Source organism: Macrotis lagotis, chromosome 1 (assembly GCF_037893015.1).
Source record: "Macrotis lagotis isolate mMagLag1 chromosome 1, bilby.v1.9.chrom.fasta, whole genome shotgun sequence".
Lineage (NCBI taxonomy): Eukaryota > Metazoa > Chordata > Mammalia > Peramelemorphia > Peramelidae > Macrotis > Macrotis lagotis.
In genome coordinates, this window is record NC_133658.1 from 273,116,727 (window position 1) to 273,142,681 (window position 25,955).

Sequence of the window (25,955 nt, forward strand, 5' to 3'; positions counted from 1 at the left end):
TGATGCAGGACTGGAGGTCAGAAGAGAGACTGTTAATGATGATGTTGGAAGTTAGTTTGCAAAGGATTGAGAAGTGAGCAAAAGAACTGAAGACAAGTGGAGACATGCTGACTCTATTCACTGTGTTAATGCAGTCTCTCCCATATAAGTACATCCACTTTTTTTCAATGAAAACATAGTTCAAGTAAAAATAAACAGAAAGGAGAGTAAAATGATAAATATGCTCCTATTCCTGTGATTTGGCAAAAGAGGAACATGATGTTCCTGGGGTTGGGGGGTAGGGGAGCTCCAAGTCAGAGCTGTACTGGGTTCCCAACTATTTTTCTTGTTCTTTGGAGGCCCTGGCTGCAAATGGAAAGGGCTGGGTATATTAGGAAGGTAGATGTCTATGTCAGCACACTAGATGCCTACTGAATCCTGAGATTAAAGGGACTGGAAGATATACTGGTCTCTGAATTCAAGCTTACAAATTGTTCTTGGTGCTCAAGCACTAGGGTACTACTGCTTTGAGAACCCCTCTCGTGCTAACTTCCTGTGACCTAATCCCAGAGCTGAGATGGGACCTGGATGAGCAAGGCTGCCAAAAAGCCAAGACCCCCACTAACCCTCTGCTGGAGACTGTGAACAATCCCATATCTTTTCCCCACTTTTAAACCTAGGTACCTGTGTTCCAGCATAGAGGTTTCAGTATTAAGGCAAAGGAGGAGGAAAGAGACCACTTCCCCCAATACCAACCCCCTGCCCCCAGATTTTGAGAGACTGTATATTAAAATCAAAATCACGTTGTATTTGGAATCAGAAGGCCTGGTTTCAAATCCTAGCTCTGCCACTTACTATCTTGGTGATGTTGAACAAGACTGGTAACCTCTCTAGCTCTTGTTTTCCAATATCAAGATCATCTACTGTTCCCCAGGCCAGTGGACTTTAATGACTCTGGAAGAGAATGTGAGATTGAAGACTTTGTGCAACTCTGGCTCACCTGAATCCTAACCTGTATGCAAGTCAAACCATGGTGTCATTGTTTCTCTTCAAAAACAAAGGACAAGGAACAGCTGGGGTTACTCAGTGGATAGAGCACCAGTCCTAGAGTCAGGAGGACCTGAGTTCAGATATGGCCTCAGACACTATAATTACCAAACTCTGTGACTTTGGATAAGTCACTTAACCCCATAGCCTTGAAAAAAAAATCAAAGGATAAACAACAACAGCATTTTCCCTGCTGCAGAATGAGATTGGACTAGATGGCCTCTAAAGATCCCAAGTATTCTTATTTCCTTCAATCTAGTCCTTACAAGCTGCCTTCTCCTTCCACTCTATTCTCTGGAATGCTTTCTCCATAAATAACTGTGGCTCCTTGAGAAGTGGCAAAGGAACTTAGGACAGAGATTAGGGAACAATACTTAGATCTGGGAGCCATCTACATAAAGAAAAAACTTGGTGTAGTGAAGAGAGAAGAGAGCCAGACTTATGAGAGATACCTGGGTACCATTTTGACTTCCAACACATTCTCATAAGTTCCAAGAGGTTCAGTTATCATCTTTATGCAGATGAAATCCAAATCTATATATTTTGCCCTGGACACTCCTGAGTTCCATTCCTATAACACCAACTGGATTTTAGATATCTCAAATTAGATTTCCCATAGGTAGATCATACTCAATGTATTCAAAAGAAAAGATGCCTCTTATCTCCCTCCCCAAATCCTTCACTCTTTCCAACTTTCAGGAAGACCTGAGTTCACATCCAGCCTTCTTAACTGCTTTATTATCCTGGACAAGTTACTTAACCTCTGACTCAGTTATCCCATCTGTAAAATTTGGACATAATAGCACTTACTACTACCAAATCAATACCAATTTTTCTCTCTCAGTCTTTCTTCTTTCCCACCAAAATTTGAACAGTGACTTTCTTGCTGATTCTATCTTCATAATATCGCTTACATTTTTCCCCTTTACTCAAAGAGCTACTCACAATTTAGGCCTCCATCACCCCTCTCCTAGATTACTGCAAAGACCTCTCATTGGTCCTTCTGTTTCTTGTCATTCCTCTCTGCAATCTGTTCTGCACATAACTCCCAAAATTTGATATTCCTAAAAGCACAGGCCCTACTCAAGAAGTTATAATGACTCTCTATTTACCTTCAGGGTAAAATATAGACTCCTCTTTGCTTTTTAAAGACCTTTACAATCTAGGTTCCATCTGTCTTTCTAGGCTATTTTTTAAATTACATAAATATTATTACATCTTGAATATTATCCCTGCTCAGCTCTTACTATGAGAGAATGACCAGTCTCACTGGTCTACTTGTTATTTCCTATGTATATCATTCCCTTGATTGCCTCCATGTCTTTGTACCAGCTGACACATTTCAGGGATGTTCTTCTCCACCTCTCGGAATTCCCAGGTCCATTCAAGGCTCAACTCAAGTTCCATCTTCTCTACATGAGCTCTATAAAGCTCATTCTAACTTCTCTGCTAATGATATTTTTATTTATACTTTGTGTAAATCTTATATTTGTTTGTATGTAAATATGTTGTTCTTTCCACCTTCCATCAATAAAGATGTAAACTCCTTGAGGTAGGCAATTTTATTTATCTTTTTCATCCCAGTGTCTTTAATGTGCTTTCTTAATAAATGCATGCTGATTTGAAATGTGGGTTTTATTATGGCTAGTTAATGGTTTCAGAACATCTCTTGATCATCCCTCAAAACAAGGCATCCAACTTTTACCCACTTGTCCACAAGATTGTACAAAAATATTTATTTTTTATATGGTCTAGAATGAGCCCTGAAGGGGGACTCATCAATTGGGAAGTATCAGAACAATTTAGGGTACAAGTGTAGGTGTGACATATATATATATATATATATGTATATATATATATATATATGTAGGTAGATAGATATCTGATGGATTGCTTTTATAAGAATTGATCAAGTGAATGTTTTCAAGGAAACCTGGAATAACTTATTATATGAACTGATACAGAGTGAAGTGAACAGAAACAGAAGAAAAATGTATTCAATGATGATAATATACAGACAACTTTGAATGACTTAGAAATCTGATCAGTATAACCTCTTTGCATCTTTGTATTGGATTTTCTTTTTCATTCAAAGTTTGAGAATGAGAGAAAGAGAAGACATATTTTCTGATTCAAAAAAATTTTTTTACAAAAATATCTTATATGTACAAAATGTGCTTAGCCAGGAAATATAAAGCAAAAATGGAACAGTCTCTGTCCTGGAAGAACTTTCATTTCTTCTGGAAAGATAACATGTCCACATTTTTTTAGTATCCTCAGAGCCCATACCACAACAATTATGTATAGCAGGTGCATAATAAATGTTTGTTAATTTCATTTGAATAAAACATAGATAGTTTCAACCTATTTATACAATGAGTTTCAGACTTTAGATGTTAACTGTTTTATAACAATTCATAGGTTCATTGAACACCTGGTAAGTGGGGACTCACAACAGTAGAACTTTGTATTTTCAAAAATCCCCTTTTCCTCCATTTAGGTCAATCCTACCTGTTCCCATGCTCCAGGTCTCATAGTTTCTACCTTAACACAGATCTCATTGAATTTTAAAAGTTGGGAATCGGGCATTGGAAAAGAAACCCACTGTGTCAATGAAAAGGAAACTTCCAGCCAGTTTAGGTTATGCATCATTACTTTTATGCTCTCTCTCTCTCTTTTGAGCAATATAGTCATGGAAAGGTTAGCTTCAATTGTGCCTCTCTTTCCCAACAAAGCCTTCCGCCCTAGTTTTCTATCCTTATATAACTATTGTAGCTCAGACTACTATGTGAATTCAGAGATTGTGGGGGAGGGGAGAGGTGACTCAAGGGACAGAATAATAACTTACTTTCCAGAGGAAAGGTCTAAAGTGATATAATCAAGGAAATGATGACTCTATGAACACAAATCTGAGGCAATGCATAGAGCTTAAAGCAATCTGATATATTTCCCTAAAATAAAATCTTTTTATTTTATCTTATCTTTTTTTGGTTTTTGCAAGGCAATAGGGTTAAAGTGACTTCCCCAAGTTCACACAGCTAGGTAATTATTAAATGTCTGAGGTCAGATTTGAACTCAGGTCCTCCTGACTCCAAGGCTGGTGATCTATCCACTGAGCCACTTAGCTGCCCCTAAAATAAAATCTTTTTTAAAAAAATTCCCACCTGCAGATAAGGAATAAAGCACAGTTAAGTGTGATATTTTCTCTTGATTGTGACACTGCTCCTTTCTGGTTTTCCATATACTTAGTCACCTTTTTTCTACTTCTTTCCTAATCCTAAGAAGGAGTGTCTACCAAGGTTCTATCCTTTCTCCTCTTCTCTTTCCTCTGAATAGCCTCTGCCTTGACAATCTCATTCATTCTTTTTTTAAATTTTAAATTTTAAATTTTTTAGGCAATGGGTTAAGTGACTTCCCCAAGGTCACACAACTAGGTAATTATTAAGTGTCTGAGGTTGGATTTGAACTCAGGTCCTCCTGACTCCAGGGCTGGTGCTCTATCCACTGCACCACCTAGCCGCCCCAATCTCATTCATTCTTACACCTTCAATGGCACTCTATGGAAGATGATCTCCATCCTCATTGCTCTCCTTAGAGTCAGACCCACAGGTCCAGCTGCCTCCTGGATGTCTCCATCTCCACTAACACCTCTAGTTTCAGTGTGTCTGACACAACTCCATTTTCTCATAAAAACTTCCCTTCATCCCAACTTCCATTGATCTGAGTGTCACCATACTCCCAAGCTTCCATGTTTGAAATTATTCTCTCCCTTTCATTTCCCCAACCCAGTGAGTTGCTGAATCTTTCCAATCCCCTCTCACAATATCACTACAGTCATTCCCTTCTCTCCCCACCCCACCCCCCACTCCTTGACCAGTATGACAATAGTTCAATTCCTTTTCTCCTCTTATCTTTTTAAAAAAAAAAATTTTCAAGGCAGTGGGGTTAAGTGACTTACCTAAGATCACACAGGTAAGCTAGTAAATATCAAGCATCTGAGATCAGATTTGAACTCAGGGCTTCCTTATTCCAGGACCAGTGTTCCATCCATCATACCACCTAGCTGCCCCTTTCTTGCCTCATCTTGAGCAATGGCCCTCTAACTGAGCTTGCCTCTATGGCTTCCATTCTCCATCCTTCACATCAATTCTAAAATAATCTTCCAAGAAGTATAATTCGATCACTCCCTCATCCCCTTTCAAAGCTTCCCTGTTTCCTAGAGGGCAAGGCCCAAAGTGTTGGACCTGGTATGGGCTTTTTATCTCAATAATCTTTCCAGTTCTATTTCACCTTACTACCCTATACACATTCTATGTTCCATTCAAACTATACTGTTAGCCACCCCTAGTTTTGTTGTGTTTTTTTTTGCATTCATCCTTCTCTGTGTATTCATGAAGATTATCCTCCATGACTCTTTATGCACTCCCTCTGGAACATGTCTATTGAAATCTCTTCAAATCCTTACTTAGGAGCCACCTTTTCCATGAAGCTCTTTGAGCTCTATCACCACTCCCACCAGCTGAAAGTGTTCTATTCAACTATAAAAATCTTAGTTTTTTCTTACTACATCCTTTTTTTCATTCACCTTATTATACTTTGTGGCATAATTATTTGTGTATATAACTTATCCTCTCCTATTACATTATGATTTGTTTGAGGATAAGCATTGTGTTCTATTACATCTTTGTATGGTGGGTTCCTCTGGGGAGCCTTTGTTGTAATGTTTCTTTAGAAACCATCTGATGGAGGATAAAGCAGAGCTTCTCATGCGGGAGTTGGTTCAGCACTTAAGGTCTTAGATACTTTGTGATTACAAAGTAATCCCTTTATTGGTCCCTTGGTCCCAAGATGGTGATCAAGAAAGGTTGCATCAATTTAAAAAGAAGAGAGTTTCCAGCTAATCCTCTTCTTTTTATCTCTGGATTGTGTGGAAGTAGTTCTCTCTCTCTCCCCTGAGTTTCATATGAAGGCTGAGAGACAATGGTGAATCAACTTTTCCCCTTTTCCCAAAGAAATAGTGAACAGATCAATATAGAAACTAAAAAAAAAAAAAAAAAGATTTGGGGGGCAGCTACGTTGCGCAGTGGATAGAGCACAGGCCCTGGAGTCAGGAGTACCTGGGTTCAAATCCGGTCTCAGACACTTAATAATTACCTAGCTGTGCGGCCTTGGGCAAGCCACTTAACCCCATTTGCCTTACAAAAAAAAAAAAAACCTAAAAAAAATAATAATTACCTAGCTGTATGCCTTGGGCAAGCCACTTAACCCCACTGCCTTGCAAAAAAAAAAAAAAAAAAAAAACTAAACCTAAGGGGAAAAAAATGATTTGCTGGTTTAGGCAAACTTGAGACTGGATCTCAGAACTTTGGCTGTCTCCTGTGCTTCGAGTGTGGATTTTTTTTTCTGTTTGATTATATATTATTGAACAGCTCAAAATTGAAGCATCTGATATTATAGATAATCTTATAAAAATCCCATAGCCCTTGGTCAAAGCCAACTGGTGACAAGGAGAATTTTCATATCATAGAAGGTGACTACTGAAAGAAGGAGGTGCTTAAGTTTTGGCCTGGCTTGCCAGTCAGTGCAGAGTTAAGGTGACATATCAAATGCAAATGCAAATATCAAATGCAAACTATATCTTATCTTGATGTTTTAAGTATCAACTTTCTGGGATGTATAATAAAGCCACATTTAATTAACAGGTAGTTTTTAAAGTCTTTTGTTACTATATAGTTGTAAATCTCTGTGTGAAGATTTTCTTCTATCTCTCTATAGTGATGATTCTCAGATCTACTTATTCAGCTCTAATTTTCTCCTAACCTCCAAACTCCCATCTCCATCTGGCTACTAGACATCTCTAACCAGATGTCCCATAGACATTTTAAAATCAAAACCAAAGGCATTATCTTTTTTTCCCTAAATATTACCTTCTTCTGAACATCCTTATTACTGTTTTCTCAAGAGAAATTCTGAGAGGCAAAGTTCCAAGCATGATCCATTTATTAGCAAGGCTGACAATTGCAAATAAATGGGGTCAATGGACTTTCAATGACCAAAGACCCCAAGTGAGATCTGACATAGTCTTGTACAGTGATTAACAAGATGCCAGAAAACTCTTGAGCAGCATGGGTGCATCTTCTCTTGATTAGCCAGAAAGTAAAAATCTCTCACTTTAGCTTGTTGGTACAACACTTGGACCTCCCCTTCTGAAACATTCTTAATCTTATATAAAACATATAACTTGGGGAATTGGGGAATTGCCATAATAAATTAGACTAATCAGCTTAAGCTTTAAATTAAGCAAGTTTCTCTGGAATATGGGTAAGGGCTGAAGTTATAAGGATGCATGAATAATTTACAGGACAAGGGTAAATAAACAAGTCACAAGAATAGAATAGTTACCCAAGTGACATAAGACATGAGGTGACCTAAATAACCTTGTAAGATTTACTTGAGTCTGAGTTAACTTGCAAGGATAAGGTATAGAGAGCAGAATATTAAATCTGGCTTGACTGAGTTTTAACAAAATAGAATTTAAAGTTAATTTTCAATTTCACAATTCCTTCTTTTAATTCTTGGGAGCTATGCCACCGTGACTCACTTAGCCTGATTAAAATTATAAATCAAAGTATAGTAAAAGTCACAGATGACTATCACTCCATACTATTTAGTAAAAATGAAGTAATGATTATAGAAGCAAACACTCTCTGAATTAGAAATTTGAATCATTGTAAACCACCATGAGTTCTTAGGAATCTATTTATCAAAGCCAAAAGACAATTATGAGGCCTAGGGCTAGCAGACCCCTAGGATGTGGTACGTGTTCCTGAAAGACACAGGGGCTAGTATCTCTTCTTATTCTAATCCTGGTACCCCATTATATGTAATATGGATAAAAGAAATTTTATCCCAGATAGTGTATTTTAATAGAACTAATTTGAGAGGGGATAGGGCCCCAAATCATCAGCTTTAATCTTATTCATCCCATGGTCTTTGAGACCTTGTGAGACTAATGAATTGACAAATTTCATTGAGGGCAGTCCTTTTCAGAAAGCAGTATTTACAGAGATGATAGCACATGGGGAAAGAAGAGAAGGGCAAACATTAAATATCCTTCCTAGTAACCCATTATTTCCAGTGTTCATTTCATCAACACATTATATCTTAGGGTTCAGATGCCTCATTTGGTCATCTGGTTTCTGAAAACCTTTCCTCTTGGGCATCCTGAAATAGGTAAGTCCCCAGAGCAGCCCTAATGGGGGGGAGGTCCTTCTCTTAGATCTGCTTCTCTCATTGAAGTTATTTGCAGAGATTCTTAGATATTTCTACTATAATTTTTTTTGGTTTTTGCAAGGCAATGGGGTTAAGTGACTTACCCAAGGTCACACAGCTAAGTAATTATTAAGTGTCTGAGGCTGGATTTGAACTCAAGTCCTCCTGACTCCAGGGCTGGTGCTCTATCCACTGAGCCACCTAGCTGCCTCTCTGCTATAATCTTTTGCAAAACCGAGATCTCAATACAATTTAATACATCTGCCTAAATTTAATTTTTTAGTAACCAGTTCAAGTATTAGGAACTCATAATTCACTCAAAGCCTCAGAGAATTTAAGGTTTTACATTTCACCTGTTGATACCTAAACCTTGCACTCGATAGGGACACAGTTATCAGGCTAAAGGGAGAATACTAAAAAGAAATTCATGAGAACTTGTAAGATGAGCCTGTCTGAAAAAAGATCAATATTTAACAAAGTAGACATATAAACTAGGGTATATAAAAGGAAAAACTTCAGTTCACTATTTATAACTGACTTGTGATTATAAACTAGCAAACCTTTGTACGATTGAGAAATCAAAACAAACATTTTAAAATATCACAGAAAGCAGGGTTCTGAAACTCTTAAGTAAGCTTTAAAAATAAATCTACTCCATTCAATTTTGAAAATTTTTCATTACATCTTTATCTTATATCTTTATTGTAATTTAATCTAATCTTCCCCTTAGGAGAATATTGTCACTTTTTTTATGTGTAGTCATTTAGTCATGTCTGATTGTTCATGACACTAAGGACCATAATATGCCAGGCTCTTCTATCTCCCCCATCTCTCAAAGTCTGTACAAGTTCATGCTTGTCGTTTCCCTTATATTATCTATCCATCTCATCCTCTTCTGTCCTCTGTTCCTTTTGTCTGGCATGCTATGGTTCAACTAAAGAATCAAAAACTAAATATTTTAAAATATCATCAAAAACAAAATTCTTAAAACCATTCAAATTTCATATATATGTATATATATAGGTATAATTGTCTGATTTTGTTTTCTTTTCCACTTTAATATTTAACTTTAATTATTGCCAAATTATTTAGAACTATATCAATTAATTTCAGTTCCCCCTTAGAAAGAGCAGAGATTTATAAGGATGTAATCCATACATGAAAATATAGATAACAACATTTATCTCAAGTAGAGAATCTCTAATACACAAATGAATTTATTAAGAAGTCACTAATAGTATTTCAATTATAGCAAAAAAAGTCCTGGGATGGGATGTGTAAATATATGAAATAATAAATTCCAAATAGTATACAATGAATAGTGCAAATTAAATGAGATGTCTTATGTGAAACATTACTGCAATTAGAATAAATTCTATACACAATATCCAAAATAAATTTTAAAAAACTAAATAAAATTGGGTTTCCCTTTGAAATTACACAAGATGGTCCATAAGTTACTCTCCTCTAAAATGATTGATTGAACTGAAATTCTTTTTTAACACAAAACAGATGTTTCTAATTTTATTCTTAGGAATCAACAGATTTATACCTAGATTCCCACAAACTTCTGCATCAGTCTTTTTTCTTTATAACTCCAAGATAGTTCAAGGACCATATAATATTCATGAATATTAATTAGTAACAGGCAAATGAGAAGCCCAAGTACTCATTTACTCAATTGTTTAGGATATAGAAATGACTATAATCTCAGATTGAAAACAGTAAGATCTTATGTTTATTTCCCATGGCCATGCATAGATATTAAAGAAGTACAAGAACAAGATTCAATACATTAAGAAAAAATTACTACACCCAAAGGGCAATAAAAATGTGCATACCCTTTGATCCAGCAATATCCACTGGGTCTCTATTCTGAAGAGATCATGAAAAAGGGTAAAAACATCACTTGTACAAAAATATTCATGGGAGCCCTGTTTGTGGTAGCAAAGAATTGAAAACTGAGTGAATGTCCATCATTTGAGAAATGGCTGAACAAATTGTGGTATATGTTTGTTATAGAACACTATTATGCTATTAGAAACCAGGAGGCATGCAAATTTAGAGAAACCTGGAAGGATTTGCATGAAATGATGCTGAGTGAGATGAAAAGAACCAGAAGAACATTGTACACTCTAACAGCAACATGGGAGTAATGATCAGTCTTAATGGATTTGCTCATTCCATCAGTGCAACAATCGGGCACAATTTTGGGCTATCTGCGATGGAGAATACCATCTGTAGAGAAAGAATCATGGAGTTTCAACAAAGACCAATTTAATTTAAAAAAAAAAAACCTGTTATCTTATAATGTAATTTTGCTATCTCTTATACTTTTTTCCCTTAAGGATATGTTTTCTCTCTCATCAGATTCAACTTAGATCACTGTATACCATGGAAACAATGTAAAGACTAACAGACTATCTTCCATGGTGGGGTGGGGGTAAGGGAAGCGAGATTAGGGGGAAAATTGTAAAATTCAAAATAAATAAATTAAGTTTTTTTAAAAGAGAGAAAAAAAGAAAAAACTAATTTTGCCTTGATTAGAGAGATTTGCTATAAAAGGAAGAAGCAGTATTAATACTGTTCTTCCAGACTTAAGCCCAAGGGCATAGAATGATTCAACATATGTGTAATAGGATAAAGCATCTTTAGGTCTGTTTGATTTCAGAGTCATAGTTAACAGTCATGCAGCAAAATCTCTACCTCATTTGCCATAGCCAGACTCAGGATTAACCAGGTGGGAAAATTCCTGTTTCAAAAATAAAGTAATATAATAAGGAAACCAAATCAAGAGAATCCTATTTTAGGCCATGCCAAAGTCATCATCTTATCCTTTTCCAGGGAGAGACTTTCAAGATCACATTCCCTCTGAGCAGCTTATGGTATTTCCCTTGGATGGTGGATTACTGACTTAAAAATCAATTGGACAGGGGCAACTAGATGGTGCAGTAGATAGAGCACTGGCCCTGGAGTCAGCAGGACCTGAGCTCAAATTTGACCTCAGACACTTAATAATTGCCTAGGTCTTGTGAACTCATACAACCTTTCTGAAGGGCAATTTGGAATTATGACCAATGGGCAACAAAATGTGCATACCCTTTGATCCAGCAAAACCACTACTGGGTCTATACCCTAAAGAGATTATGAAAAAGGGTAAAAACATCACTTGTACCACAGCAGCCCTCTTTGTGATGGCAAGGAATGGGAAATTAAGTGAATGTCCTTCAACTGGGGAATGGCTTAACAAACAGTGGTACATGTATGTCATGGAACACTATTGTTTTATTAGAAACCAGGAGGAATGGAAATTCAGGAAAGCCTGGAAGGATTTGAATAAACTGATGCTGATCAAGATGAGCAGAATCAGAAAAACAGCAACATGGATGTGATGACCAACCTTGATGGACTTGCTCATTCTTTCAGTGCAACAATCAGGGACAATTTTTGTCTATCTGCAATGGAGAATACCATCTGTATCAAAAGAAAGAATTGTGGAGTTTGAACAAAGACCAAAGACTATTACCTTCAATTTAGAAAAAAAAACCTGTTATTTTATTATATAATTTTTGTTGTCTCTTATACTTTATTTTTCTTCCTTAAGGATATGATTTCTCTCTCATCATATTCAACTGAGATCAGTGTATACCATGGAAACCATGGAAACACTAATAGAATGCCTTCTGTGGGGGTGGGGGGAGGGAAGCAAGAATAGGAGAAAAATTGTAATACTCAAAATAAATAAAATCTTTCTAAAAAAATTAATAATTGCCTAGCTCTGTGATCTTGGGCAAGTCACTTAACTTCATTGCCTTAAATAAATAAAAAAATTTTAAAAAATCAATTGGACAATCATACTGAACTCAAAACTTAACATAAAATCAGATTACAGTCTCACAAGATTTTACCTCAAATAGCAAGTTCTACTAAATATACTTAGGGTTGCATATAGTTAGTAACAAATTACTCTCATCTTGATGTAATAAATCAGTTTAATAATAAACATTTATCAAGCCTTTTTTAAAGTCATTCAATATCATTCTCTATTGTTCTATTTTTCTTCAATTTAGATTTATCCTAGAAGAAAATTAATCAATAAAATAATTATTTTCTGTAATGTCACATAGAAAAGGAACATATGATAGTTTATTCAAAAAGAACCCCTCAGAAGAAATAACAATCAGGGCAGTTAGGTGGTGAAATGGATAGAGCACTGGCCCTAGATTCAGGAGGACCTGAGTTCAAATGTGACCTCAGATACTTAACTATGTGACCTTGGGCAAGTCACTTAACCCCATTGCCTTACAAAAAAACAAAAACAAAAAAGTGAGTGTAGAAAAAAAATGACAGGTCCAAACTAATGATCAGGTCCTCTAGGTGGATAGGTCTGGAGTCAAGATGACCTGAGTCAAAATTTAGATCAATGAGTCTAAATAGGAAAAAACTCCTATTTAGAAAGGAAGTAGAACAATGAGGAAATTAAGTTAAGAGGACTTTTGTCTACCCCAAGGTCATTCCCTCAACTTTCTCCAGGGATAGACATTCACCTGTAGCAGTTCATAGATGGGGTATTTCCCTTGAATAGTGAATTATTCATTTAATTTCTGAAATCAAACTCATAATAATATCAAATTACAATTCTAAGAAATAGTAAAATTTCACTAATCATAGCTTAGGGCTAAGATATTATTGTAATATCAGTTAATAACGTGCATATATAAGGACATTTAATTGTCCTTTATATTCAATTTAAGAATACAGTTATTCTTTTCAATTGTAGGAGTTAGGGGCACAGTTCCCTCTGGAACCTAGAAAATCTACATAAAATGTTTTGGCCCTCTATTCATACCAGAGAAGAAACCTGATTTTTTCCTTTTTCCTTTTATAGGATGTTTATAGTACCTTATTGTAAAATTTGGGTTGGTATTATACAATACTACACTTATATTTTATGCATTTCTGAGTTTCTAAACTTTTTCTGTTTTATCTGCTAATCTTCAAATGTTATTTATGGTTTCTACAAAACTCCTCAAAAATTCCCATTTAATTCCTTAGGCTGACTTGGAATATATTGAAAACAATGAAGAAAGTCATGATGTGGAAGAGATAACTGTTCTGAACACAAATAATGAGTACCTGATAATTGACTCAAAAAAAAACCAAAGAAAACTGTTGACTATTATAAATCTCCTGATTAACAAATATCTGTATTACCTATTAACTTCTAAGGCAAGATAAAAATCTCTAAATCTAATGTCTTTTTACTAAATTGATTTAAAGATATAACTTCAACATATACTGTTTTTATTAGTAAGTATAATTTATTAATTTTAATAAGTGATAACCAAATAATCTATTAGATAAAATTCACCTTTTACTACAAAAGAACCTAGTAGTAAGTTCTGACTGGGAGTGGTCAACAGGGCTGATAAGACCTTATGACCTAGCCCATTCAGAAAGCCCCAAGGAACCCTCAGATAAAGATAACTTAGAGCACTTTGTTATTTTTTTTACTTCCAATTTTAAAGCAAAATATAGTCAATTAAATTTTGATTTTAATTGTGACCACATTCTTTCAATTTTTATATGTTAAAGACTAACATCTAGATTAACAGAGAAGTTACTTTTTTAACAGCATTTCCCAAATAATAATTTACAAAAATTTACAAATATAAAAAAAGATTTTAAAAGCACAATAACAGCATACATGATATCATATATTTAAAACCTGAAGCAACACTCATTACCTATCAGACGACAATTTTTCAGTTGAATGCATTTCTAACTAATCTTACAAAGAAAATCACTCAACATTCTAGGTGTTTTGTATCCAGTAAGGAGTAATAAGATTCAATTAAAGAAATAATAGTAATAATATTGGCAATAGCTGACATTTATTTAGTACCAGATACTATGTTAAATGCTTCACAATTATGAGATTCTCACCTTTATCGATTAGGAAACTGAAGTAAACAGAGGTGAAGCAACTTGCTTAAAGGTCATGCAATCAATACATTTCTGACACCGGATTTTAACTCAGGTTTTCTGATCCATGTACTTTCCAGCATAATTCCTTAACGCCAAATACAAAATATGATTTGTATTATATTCTGATTTACTACAATTACCCTAGCAGAATGTATGGTTAAAGGGAAAATTTATTCAAGGTTTTACCCTGATTAACAAAGCAAAACTCAGGAAAAAGAATTTAAAAGTTTATTAAAATTCATCAAAGTAGCAACTTGTTGATGGACTGATCACTGGGGATCAGCAAGAGTTTCAGAATGGAGTCAACTTTGATAAATCTAGGTAAAGGTGATTTATATTGGTCTATGTCAGTAAAAGTAGTTGGGTCATTGCACTTTAGTTCCTCCGAAGTGCAGGATGTGAGAGCTAACAGGTAGGAGCTTACCTGTATAGCAGGAAAAAGTGAAGCTTGTTGACACCTCTCCCTTTACTTATTGACAAACAGGACTTGGGACAGGTCACTGAGTCAGCATAACTTTTGATAGTATCTCACTAAAAGTGAGACCACGTTATGATTGAATTTCAGAACAAATTTTGACCAGCTCAAATCTGGATTTATAACTATTAATGATAACATTTAAAAATCTCAATTTTCCCAAAGATCCACTGTTTTCAGTTAATTCAGGTTCAGAATTTTAGTGATAACACTTTTTTTTTCCTTTTCTTTTTTCTTTAAAAATCACCCCAAGAGTCAAATCAGTTTCTTTTGTTTCCTCATTCAACCTCACACGGAAACCTTTAGAGGATAGATTAAGGACACATCTCCCTTACCCTGTCACCCAGGAAAGTCAAAGAGGACAGGGTATGTAGGCTGGAAAAAGCTCTGTGTTTGTGTGTGTGTGTGTGTGTGTCTGATACAAAACCCTTTACCATAATAAGTTATATCAGACCAAAGAAAACAGTGGAGGCAGCTAGATGGGTATGGGGTCAGGAAGACCTAAATTCAAATCTGACTTCAGACACTTACTATCTGCATGACCCTGGATAAATCATTCAATCTCTGTTTGCTTTAATCCCCTGGAAAAGGAAATGGCAAATTTCCAGTCCCTTTGCCAAGAAAACCCCATATGGGAATCACAAAGAGATGGATGTGACTGAACAACAAAAGAAAATAATTTACCATTCAGTTAGTTAACTAACATTTGTTAGGATCTTAGCGTGATTTGAGAGAAAATAAAGAGGTGAGTTCTTGGATCTATTCAGAATCCCAAGGAGTTTTCTTTTGTAATTTTAAACTAATTGGGGGAATGTAGATACTGAAGTAGACACTCAGTACTTATCAAGGAGCCATTTCTAAGAATTTAATCAACCTTTCCCAAACCTCTCTCAACTATAAGACTTTCTCTTCATGTTAACCTTAACTCACACAACTCTACCTTTCTTTAGCTTCCACCTCTTCTCATCCCTACTTGTTTAAACTTCTGTCTTTTTTTATTTTTTTATTTTCTCTTCTCTTTTCTATATATTCTCTCTATATATATGTAGCAACATACATATATACGTGTGTGTGTGTCTATATAAATATATAAATTCTACATATTCTCCATACTCTCTGTATAGATATATTCAGATATATTTTTTTCTTTGAAATTGTCTCACTAAAATGATACATCCCTCATCCTCCAGGGAAGGGAGAGAGAGACTTGTAGTTTGTTCTTAATCTTCAAGATACAATAAAAACATTCACAAATGTATCTTCCTTACTTCTTCCATACACTAAATTCATCACTTCTCTGATTTTCTTCTACTTGCCAACTTTGCTTAGCTTTTATTCCCTTAATTCTTACTGTGTCCTTACTATATCCTTCTTATATATAATGATTTTTTAACTTAAGTGACCTTTATTTTAAAACTCTATGATCATATGGGTTCAGGGAAGTGATGCACAGTTACAGTTTTAGTTTGATGTCATAAATATTTTAAGGAGAGTTTTAGGTTCATGAAGATTTTTAAACTCTCATTTTTTTCCCCTGATTTATCCACTTTCCCTTTTTAGGTGGATGAGAATTATTATATAAAGGTACCACTCACTCTAAAACTCAATTTTATAACATAGTACTGACTTAGATAATAATAGTTTTTTCCTTGGGCTAAAAAAGCCATAGGGAGAAAAAGTTAATGCAGTAAAGTAACCTGCTAGCAGTTTTTGGTTCATATTAAAATACAGACAGTACAATGATCCGAAGAAAGAAGTTCCACATCCCCACTTCATTCCATCAGGATCTTCATTAAAACTCAGGGTTTCTGACTCTCATGTAGAAGAAGCAGAGACTAAAAGGTTGGTAATAACTAATTGGAGTCATTATACCTGACTGGTATGGGGAGGTAAAGATTCCAGATTCTGTTCACATTTTTTGATAGTAGGAGGTGAAGAGGAAAAGGTAAGATATCGGAAAAAAGGTGGGAAAGCATCATCAGCACATATTTTAATAGTAATAATTTTAAATTTAAATTTTAAATTTTAAAATAATAATTTTAATAGTTGAAACAAGAGTTTCTCCCTGGTCCCAAAATGTATTTAATTTTTCCAGGAGGATTCCTTTGGATATGCTATCATGGAATCTCATTTTTTTCCCCAAAAAGGGACTTTTCCAAAGTTTCAGTTAAATTTTTACCAGGTAAAAAAGCATATCTCAACTTGAAAATTTAACAGCCACAAATTTTGTCTCTAATTAGTGTTAGGCCTCTAAGATTCTTACACATAAGAGAACAAAAGTCTTCTTTGTTATCTGTCTCATCTGCTTTTAACTTGGCCAGGGTGAGACAGAGACAGAGAAGGACAAAGAGTGACAGAAACAGAGAGACATAGAGAAAGAAAGATTGTGGGACAGACACTTCCTTCTTATCTGTGCCTGTCTCAGTAATCTCAAACCTGGTTAGGGGTTAGGAGTGCCAAGAGAAAGATAGATTGTCTGTCTGTTTCATCAGCAAAAAAGTTTTTTCTATACCCTCCTTCCTTTGGCTACAAGAATAGGTCACAGGAAAAAGCTAGCAAAAAGAAAACAAATATGCTAAGAGAGATATGTACTTGCCGGCAAAGTATCCTTTTTTTTTCCAGTTACACGCAAAGATAGTTTTCAATATTCATGCTTTTGCAAGCTTTTGAGTTCCCCCGGTTTTCTATAGCCCTCCCTTCCCTTCTCCTTCCCTATAGCAACAAGCACTCTTATAGAGATTATACATTGTACAATCATGTTTAACGTATTTCCACATTAGGTGTGTTGTAAAAGAAGAATTAGAACTAAGGGTGAAAAGATCACCAGAGAGAAACAATATAAAAGATGTTTTTAAAAGTGAACATAGTCTGCTTTCCACTGCATTCAGATTCCATAATATTTTTTCCCTCTGTATGTAGATAGAATTTTCCATAACAAGTTTCTCAGTATTGTCCTTGATCACTGAACTGCTGAGAGAAGCTATGTACATCATAGTTGAACATATCATAGTGTTGCTGTTTATGTGTACAGTGTTCTTCTGGTTCTACTCACTTCACTCAGCATCAGTTCATGCAAGTCTTTCCAGACTTTTCTAAAGTCTTATCACTCATTATTTTTTATAGATCAATAGTATGCCATATACCATATACCATAATTTATTCAGTCATTCCCCAATTGATGGGCATTCCCTCAATATACAATTCTTTAACACTACAAAAAGAGATATGGACCTTTCCTCTTTTTTATGATCTCTTTGCAATATAGAACTAGTAGTGGTATTGCTGGATCAAAAAGTAAGCACTGTTTTATTACTCTTTGGTCATCATTCCAAATTGCTCTCCAAAATGGTTGGATCAGTTCGCAACTCCATCCATAATGCATTAGTGCCACAGTTTTCCTACATCCTCTACAATATTGATCTTTTTCCTTCTTTGTCATTTTAGTCAATCTGGGTTATTTTAATTTGCATTTCTCTAATCACTAATTATTTGGAGCATTTTTCCATATGACTATAGATAGCTTTAATTTCTTCAGCTGAAAATTGCCTATTCATAACCTTTGACCATTTATCAATTGGGGAATAACTTATATTCTTATAAATTCAACTCAGTTTTCTATATACTTTAGAAATGAGTCCTAGCTTTCTACATTCTTCTAATCTTGGTTACATTGGTTTTATTTGTGAAAAAGCTTTTCATTTCATCCATCCTATCTTCCCCCTATTTGTATTTTCTTTCTCCTTTCATCATTCCTCACTAATATTTTGCTTCTGACTGCTTCCTGCCTCATACTATCCTTTCTCCTTTTCCCTCTTACTACCCTGTAGAGGAGGATTAATTTCTAAACTCAATTGAAAATGTATATCATTTCTCTTTGAGTCAAATATGTTGAGAGTGAGATTTACTCAATGTTTTCAGTCTCTCTTCTTTCCCTCTACTGTAATAGGTCTTTTGTGCCTCTTCATGAAATGTTATTATCTTCTAATGCCTCCAACTCCTTTTCTCAGTATAATCTTTTTTTAATGTCAACTATCCTGTTAAAAGTAGAGTTCTCAAGAGCCATAAATATTATCACCATCATGATCAATTTGTACCCCATTTCCTCTGTTTAATTATATTCCCTCCAACTGTTCCAATAGGAATATAATCCTTATGAACTAAAAACCATCAAATAATAATTTAATCTCTACATCCCTATCTGAATATTCTCCCTCCAACTGTCCCAATAGAAATACAACCTTCATGAGCTAAATTAAATCATCATATCATGATCAATATATACTCACACCCTCTATCCAATTATGTTTCTTTCAATTGTCCTAAGAGAAATATAATTCTCAAAAGTTATGGGTATTGTCTTCCTATTTAGTCTTATTGATTAACATTTTTTTCTTAGTCTTATTGACTTTTTTTCTTTCTGTTTACCTTTTTATACATCTCTTGAGTCTTGTATTTGAAGATCAAATTTTCTATTTAGTTCTGGTCTTTTTACCAGGTAAGTTTGAAAGTCCTCTATATTTCATTGAAAATCCATCTTTTTCCCTTAAAGAATATTCTGAATTTTACAGGGTAGTTGATTCTTGGTTGTAATCTAAACTCCTTTGCCCTCCAGAATATCATATTCCAGGCCCTCTGATCCTTTAAAGTTGAAGCTTATAAATCCTGTGTAATCCTGACTATGACTCCCTGAAATTTAAATTGCTTCTTTTTGGCTGTTTGCAGTATTTTCTTTTTTATCTGAGAATGCTGAAATTTGACTAACAATATTCAATGGATTCTCTCAAGTTCTATTTTATCTTCTTATTCTAGAATATTAGGGCAGTTTTCCTGATAATTTCCTACATGATATTCTCCAGGCTCTTTTTCAGATCATGATTTTCAGGTAGATCAAATAATTTGTAAATTTTTTTCTCCTGAATCTATTTTCCATATCAGTCATTTTTCCTAAAAGATACTTTATATTTTATTCTACTTTTTCAGCCTTTTGGTTTTGTTTGATAGAATCTTGGAGTCTCATAGAGTCAATAGTTTCCATTTGTTCAATTTTAATTTTTAGTGTTCTTCAGTTAGCTTTTGTGTTTCCTTTTCCATTTGGCCACTTTTACTTTTAAAGGTATTGTTTTCTTCAGTCAATTTTTCATAATTCTCCTACATGACTCTCTTTTCTCCATTTTTCTTTTTTCTCACTTCTCTGGTTTTTTTAAAAATATTTTTAAACCATTATAAAGGATTGGGTTTTTTTGGATTTGAGACCAATTAAAAAACCCCTTTGAGGCATTACATGTAGGCATTTTGTCACTGCTTTCCTTCTCTGATGTGGTGTTTTTATAATCCCTATCAGGATAGTAGTTTTTTATGATTAGCATTTTTTGTTTTTTTGGTTCATTTTGATAGTTGAATTCTGCTTCAGGGGCAAAGGGGGCATGGACCCAAGCTTTTTGTGTGGGTCCAGGGCTCTGGTCCCTGACTTACCTCTTGCTTATGGCATTTCAGGTGATAGCAGTTGTTCACTGCATTAGGGTAGCACAACCCAGTCCTGCCTGTTGCACCAGCATTCCTGGGGCTTGAATTTTGTCTTCTAAACTGGGCCTGGGACCCTCACTGCCAGCCTGCTGGCTTGATGGCCCAGACCTGAACTATCCTGTCTAGGCTGGGCTGTTCTCCTCTTTTATCTAATGTGAGATAGATCTTTACTGAAGTTTCTCCATATCTTGAGTTGTGTGTGTGTTTGTGTGTGTGTGTGTGTGTTCTGCCACTCCAAGGAATTCCTTCTTATAAATGCAGACAAGTTAAGAATCTACAGGTAAGAGAGAAATTTTCTCTGAAAAAGTTTTTCAGGCTAGAGAAAAAGGAAAAGTTAGTTTAATTTACCAGGACACACAGAAACATAGATGACCTACCTGTGGACAGACTTACCAGCTGATTTTAAATTAGACAAGACAGGTGGAGTATTTTTTGACTATTCTTTGGCAAAAGGGAATTCCTCCTGGGAGAATATAGGATTCTCCTATGACCTTTGCTTTCTATGAATAAACTCACATTGCCATACTCCCCCAGTGTAGACTGGGGGTACCCTGTAGACTAAGTCCTCACCTGACTATCCAGTTAGTATCTAAGGAAAAGCTCAACCTGACCTGTGGTTGAACTTTCACAGTTGGACTCACTGTATCTTGACCTCAACATAGAGATGTCATTTTGGTCCTCTTCAAGAACAAAGGACAGCAATCAATCCACCATCTAACCAAAGAAAAGCCTGTGATCTAACCAGAGATGTCATGGGAAATAACCCCATGATATTTTACAGTCATACTTTGTACAGATGTAGTCTCTGAGATTGTTCTGTGACTGTAAAAGCAGAACTAACTGCTACTAAGTGTTCTTGCTATTTTTCAGTTGGAAAAGTAGAACTCACTTGAAAAGGGAGGCTTAAGAGTTAGAAATCTGATCTAAATCTCTAATTCTTGGCTGGGGTCCCTGCCCAAGGGGTCAAGCCAAGTCCTTCGGCCCTTGCTTTTTCCACTTAGTCAAGCTCATCAAGTGGAGGCCCAGTCCTTGGTTTATGGCTCTAAATGAAACCCAGCAAGTTTTGCTAGTTCTTGCTATCAAGCTGCAAGACAGTCTGGTGGCAGCTGCTACCAATCAGTACCAGAATGGGTGGTCAGCTTATGAACAAAGATGTTGGTATAAGGGCAGGCTTAAAGACTATCACACTGAAATTGAACTCAAGGTAGACAGACAAACAAATGTTCCTTGATGCCAAGACACGAAAACACAGATACACAGAAGCACCAGCTGGCCAAGTCCTCCTTAAGCCTCAGCAATGTAAGAACTAAGTCTGTGCTAGCAAGAAGAGATGTTTGGCAAGCATATCTAGAAAATACCAAAGGCTTCAATGTTTTTAGACCAGATTTCAGATCTTTAGTATTTATATTCGCATTAATTTAAGAGATGTTTGTGCACAATCTCTGGATCTCAAGATCCTTTTATAAAACAGGTCTTTTTCCAGGTCCTATAAGCTGTCTCCCCAATATCATGAGGGGTAGGGAAAGGTTGGACTCTTGTAGAGACTTTCTGGGGCAGGTCCTAACAACTTCTAGACCACTGAGGGAGAGAACCTAGCTAATTCCTTACCCTTGAAAAGAATTGCTGGGGTCTGTCTACTATGGGTCTTACCTAGGCTCAAAAGAATTTGGATAGGAACTATTGGGCGGGGGGGTGGGAGCAATCTCCAGTGATTGTTGTTGAAATTAGCCATGAAACACTGTGGAGAGGAGGTTGACCCCAGGGGATTGGAGTTCTACACTTAAATCCCTTCATGTTTGCCAGCTGTTTTGAGAGAAATTCTCAAGGTTCTGAATATGATCCATATATTAGCAAAGCTAACAATTTCCAATATATGGCATTAATGGACTTTCTATGAAGTTGACAGAGCAGGTGTGTTTTCTTCTGATTAGCTAGAAAGTAAGAGCCTCTCATATCATCTTGATATTATACCATTTGAGCCTCCCCTTCTGAAACTCCCTCAAGTACAAATGAGAAATATGATTCAGAGAATTTGGGAGTTTCCACAACAGCTTACATTGAAGCAGCTTGACCTTTAAGTTAAGCAAGTTTCTCTGAAATGTGGGTGAGGGGTGAAGTTACAAGGGTACAGGTACAAATCATAAGATGAGGGTAGAGATGCAACTTGCAAGAACAGAATCATGACCCAAGTGACCTGACATTACCTGAATAAACTTATAAGGGTGAGGAACAGCAAGGGGAAATAGTAAATCTAACTTATTAAGTATTATGTTAAAGCTTAGAATTAAAAATCAATTTTCAATTTCATACTGTCAGTTTCATATTACAATCTTGCCAGTCACCTAAACTCTCAATCTTGATGACATCCTTTGACTTTTCTCTTTCTATAACTCCCCCATATCCAATCTGTTGCCAGGTTCTATTTTCCCTTATTAACATCTCTTGTCATTGTCCCTTTCTCTCCTCTGACACTCTCACCATCCCGGTGTAGGCTCTTATAATCTCATATATGAAATATTTTTCTTTTGAATATCTAGTAAATCTTTATTTTCTAATCTCAGAACATTTCCACATCTGATTTATTCTCCAATATTCTTGCAAAACTTTCAATTTCTTTAAAGCTCCATTACAAAAAAGAATAACTGATAGTGGTGGTTAGGTGGCGCAGTGGATAGAGCACCGGCCCTGGAGTCAGGAGTACCTGAGTTCAAATTCGACCTCAGACACTTAATAATTACCTAGCCGTGTGGCCTTGGGCAAGCCACTTAACCCCATTGCCTTGCAAAAACTAAAAAAAAAAAAAAAAAAAAAAAAAAAAAAAAGACTGATAGAAAGTTGCAATAGCCTGATGGTGAATCTGCCTACCTCAAGTCTTTTTGTTCTCTAGTCTATCCTTTACTCAGCTTTCAATTATTCATTCACCTCTATTCAATAAATTCCAGTGGTTATCTATAATTTCCAGGATCAAATATAAAATCCTCTCTTTGAGATTAAAAGTCCTTCACAATCTGACCTTCTCCTTCTTTTCAGACTTCTTTACAACCTATTTCCAACCAGATAGTCTGTAATCCACTGGCACTGGTTTCCTCTGCCGTTCCTCACACCAATTCTAGTCTCTCCCTCCTCATCTCTGCCTCTTGGCTTTCCTGACTTTCAAGTCCCATTTTCTGTAAGAAACCTTTCCTCATCACCTTTCTAATTTAATCGTATATAACATTTTTGTACATGGTTATTTGCATGTTCTCTCCCTCATTATATGGTTTCCTGAGAGCAAGGACTGTTTTCTGCCTTTCTTTTTTTTTTTCAGCTTTTTTTGCAAGGCAAACGGGGTTAAGTGGCTTGCCCAAGGCCACACGGCTAGGTAATTATTAAGTTAATAAATGTTTATTGACTGACAGATTGGTGGAAATAAGAAGCTATTCCATACCTAAATTACATTGCATTTTTTTTAGTATTGTCATTTTTATTATATTGCCGGCCTGTCCATAAGCAATCAACATTTGTCCAATTATTTAAGTCTGTCTTTATTTTTGTGAAGAGTTTTTTTTTAAATTGGTCTCATGCAGTTCTTGGTTGAATCTTGGTAACTATACTCCCCAGTGTTTTATGGTTTCTAAAGTTATTTTGAATGGAATTTCTCTTTCTCTTTCTCCTGAATTTTTTTGTGGGTATATAGAAATGCTAATTTATTGCATTAATTTTATAATCCTCCTATTTCAATTAATTTTTTTTTTAGGTTTTTGCCAGGCAAACAGGGTTAAGTGGCCTGCCCAAGGCCACACAGCTAGATAATTATTAAGTGTCTGAGACTGGATTTGAACCCAGGTACTCCTGACTTCAGGTCTGATGCTCTATCCACTGCGCCACCTAGCCGCCCCTTCAATTAATTTTCTATGAAATCTTTTTTTCTTTTTTTAAAATTTATTCTCATTTTGTACAAATAATGTTTTTTTACATTAATAAAATATTCTTGTTTAAGAGTAAACAAAATACCCCTCCCCCCATAAATATAGACTTGCTTGAGCGATAAAGTAAAGGGGAGAGAAAAAAATTAAAATTAAAAAATAATAGTAATAATTGTAGGTATGGCCAGGTGGCGCAATGGACGGAGCACCAGCCCTGGAGCCACAAGCACCCGAGCCCACATTCAGCCCCGTAGACCCAACAATCACCCAGCCATGTGACAAGCAAGCCACCCCATCCCCACTGCCCTGCAAAAACCAAAAAAAAAAAAGAAAAAAGACCCCAAAATAAAATAAAATAGTAATAATAGTAGGGGTGGCTGGGTGGCGGAAAGAGCATTGGCCCTTGAGCCAGGAGCACCCGGATCCAAATCCAGCCTCAGACACCCAACAATCACCCTGCTATGCGTCTCCAGGCAGGTCACCCAGCCCCATTTGCCCTGCACCCTCCCCCAAATAATAATAATAAAAAATGTGCTTCAATCTTTGTTCCAACACCAACAACTCTGTCATGGGTGGATCACATTCTTTATGGTAAGTCCATTGCAAAAGTTACTTCCATATTTTTCCACTGTTGCCATTGCTGATTGCAACTCCCTCCTTTCTTATTTCTCCACTACCATGTACTATATTTTCTCTCTCCTTTCACTCTGACTCTGTTGCAGGGTCGCTGAGTGGCACAGCAGACAGGTGTCTGGTCCTGGGGAACAAGAGGCCCTGAGCCCCCATACCACCCCTTAGGCCCAGAATCCACCTGGCCCTATGGTCCTGGACAGGCCTTCCAATCCCAGCCCCTTGCAAGAAGTAAAAAAGAAAAATGTGTTATATCTGACCACTCTCCCCGCATGGTCCATCCTCTCCTCCTTTATTCACATCCCCACCCCTTCCCCCTGCTCCCCCTCCTTCTTACTCCAGATGTCTATACCCCATTGAGTATAATATGCTGTTTCCTCTCCTAGCCACCTCTGATAAGAGCAAAGATTCCCTCATTCCCCCTTGCCTCTCCCCTTCCATATCATTGCAATAGCTCATTGTAATAAAGAAAAATCTTATTATATGAAATATCTTGGCCTATTCCCCCCTCTCTTTTTTCTTTCTCCCGTTACATTTCCCTTTTTTTCTATTGACTCCATTTTTACACCATATTTGATCTTCGAATTCAGGTTTCTCCTGTGCTTCAACTATAAAAGCTCCCTCTACCTGCTCTATTAACTGAGAAGTTTCTTATGAGTATTATCCTTATCATTTTTCTATGCAGGGATACATGCAGTTCATCATCATTAAGTCCCTCATATTTTCCCCTTCTCCTCCACTCTCTGTGCTTCACCTGAGTCTTGTAGCTGAAGATCAAACCTTCTGTTCAGCTCTGGCCATTCCAAAAGGAACATTTGAAATTCCCCTGGTTCATTGAAAGCCCATCTTTTCCCCTGGAAGAGGACATTCAGCCTTGCTGGGTAGTTCATTCTTGGCTACATTCTAAGCTCTTTTGCCTTCTGGTATATTATATTCCAAGTCCTACGAGCTTCCAATGTAGTTGCTGCTAAGTCCTGTGTGATCCTGACTGCAGCTCCACAATATTTGAACTGTGTCCTTCTGGCTGCTTGTAATATTTTCTCTTTGACTTGGGAGTTCTGGAACTTGGCTATAATATTCCTAGGGGTTGGTTTTTTGGGATCTGTTTCTCCAGGGGATCGGTGGATTCTCTCAAT